Source organism: Octodon degus, unplaced genomic scaffold (assembly GCF_000260255.1).
Source record: "Octodon degus isolate 3935 unplaced genomic scaffold, OctDeg1.0 scaffold00174, whole genome shotgun sequence".
Classification (NCBI taxonomy): Eukaryota; Metazoa; Chordata; class Mammalia; order Rodentia; family Octodontidae; genus Octodon; species Octodon degus.
This window is the reverse complement of record NW_004524750.1, coordinates 1407341-1409749: the sequence shown is the minus strand read 5'-3', so window position 1 is coordinate 1409749 and position 2409 is coordinate 1407341.

Genomic DNA, 2409 nt, shown 5'->3' with positions numbered 1-2409 from the left:
CCCTCCCTCCCTTCTCTCTCTCCCTCCCTTCCTCCCTTTCTCTCTCTCCCTCCCTCCTCTCTTCCTCTCTCCCTCCCCCTTTCCCCCTTCTTCCCTCCCTCCCTCTCTTCTCTCCCTCCCTCCCTTCTCTCTTTTCCTCACTTCCTCCCTCCTTTCTCCCTCCCCTCTTCTTCCCTCCCTCCCCTCCTTCCCCCTTCTTCCCTCCCTCCATCCCTCCCCTCTCCCCGTCCCTCCCTTCCTCCCTCCCTCTTCTCTCTCCCTCCCCCTCCTTCCCCTTCTTCCCTCCCTCCCTCTCTTCTCTCCCTCCCTCCCTCCCCTTTCTTTCCTCCCCTCCTTCCCCCCTCTTCCCCCCCCCTCCCTTCCCCCCTGCCTCCCTCCCTCCCTCCCTCCCTCCTCCCCCCCCCCCCCCCCCCCCCCTCTCCCCTCCTTCCCCCTTCTTCCCCCTCCCTCCCTCCCTCCCTCCTCTTTCTCTCTCTGCCTCCCTCCCTCCCCCTCTCCTGGCCATTATGAAGTAAGCAACCCTGCTTCCTCACATGTTTCTTCCATGAGATGTCTGCCTTGGAGCCAGCAACCAGGACTGCAAGCCTTGGAAACCTGGAATCAATATAAATTTGTCTTTCTTGCGGTTGTATTTTGGGACAGTAATAGGAATATGATTAACATAAATATTTATTACCAAGATTGGGGTCTTTGTTACGACTCTTCATAAGATTTACAGTGGTAACTGGGAGCAAAGGGGAAAACAGAAAATAGAAAAGTTTTTAAATTTGAAATTTGGCCAAAGAAGTATGGGTAAAATTTTGGCCATAGAAGATGTGGTTGCTGAAGACATCAGCAATGTCAAAAGGAAGTCACGTGCTTTTCACTAGGATGAGAGAGATGCCTTGAGGGCACACCAGGAATCAGCAAAATCCCTCCTATCCCAGTTCAGGACCACGGATGGAAACGTGTAAATGTTTCATTTAAGAAATGATCCATGAGGGCTGGCCAAATAGCTCAGTGGATTAAAGCACCTGCAAGCTGTCACAAGGGCCTGGGGTTTGATCCCTGGGCCTGCTGTGCTGGGCCCACACCCAGGGCACACTAAGAAGGCAATTGAGACTGGGTGTGGTGACGTGCCTGTAATCCCAGCTTTTGGGAGGCTGCAAACAGGTGGATCAGTACAAGTTCAATCTAGTGGTGAGACCCTGAACACCTGTAGACCCTTCCCTAAAAAAATACAAAAAAAGAAAGAAAAGAAATGAGCCATGAGGCCCCTTACTCAAGTAGGGCTACCTAGGGATTTGGTTCAGCCTCCTCAGCCATCCACACAACCAGAGGCCACTGCAGTCATGGTCTGAGGGGGCCCAGCTAGTACTTGAGTAGCAGAAAATCTCAGTACCCTCCACATGTTGCTTATTTCAGAGACACGTAGAGCACTAGAGCTATGGAGTCATGCATACTTCCCCCGAGATTTCGCAGAACACCTATGCGACCAGATCATGTGTGCAAACCCAGCATCTCTACGGCCAGCCCCCCAAAAAGCTGAAGGTGTATGGACAGCGCAGAAAGCCATGCCAGGAACGTGCAACACCTGCCAAGGAATGCTGCGAGAGTTATCAGAGCCAGCTCCAGGAGAGGTGATGCCGGCTAGTCAGCAGCGCCACTGTATAAGAGGACAGGCCCCCGAGGTCTCTCGAGTCTGCATCATGCATGCCCCCGTGTGTCCCCAGTGCTAGAAACAGAGCTACAGGAGTCAGCGTTCGTCCTGCTAGGTGGCGGTCTTGCTTTGGTCCAGTCGCTACTGTCTGTGCTCCCCTCCATTCCTTTTGGAATAGGAACATTTACTCTGTTTTATTGTATCTTCAAAGTATGTAAATTACTTTACTTTTTAGGAGCTCATAGCTAAAGGTTTTGCCTGAGTCTTAAAGACGTTTGTGACGTGGACTTTGGAACAGCACTGTAACTGTTGAGACTGTAAGGAAGGGATTAGTGTGTTTTTTGCTGTATAGGAGAGATAGACTGTGTTAGGTAGAATTAAGGCTATTTGGAGGTTAAGAATGGCTTCAAGAGACATGTTCAGATATCAAGTTAATGGTGGACATGCATGTGGTAGTTTTAATCCTGATTTTCTACTGATTTGATTGAAAAAGTGCCTAAGAAATTAGTAAAGCACACTTCTGAGTATAACTTTAAGGATGTTCCCAGAGACAATTCACATATAAGACAACAAATGGAGGGGGAAGACTCCAAAACATGGCACCACTCCATAGAGGTGCCGGATGGGGCAAAAGGAAAGGAGAACACTGACAGCACAGTCAGCCTCACAGCCACGCCTCCCTCCCTCCCTCCCCCAACTCTGCCTCTCTCTCCCTCCCTCCGTCCCTCTCTGTCCCTCCCTCTCCCTCTCCCTCCCCCCTCCTTCCCCCT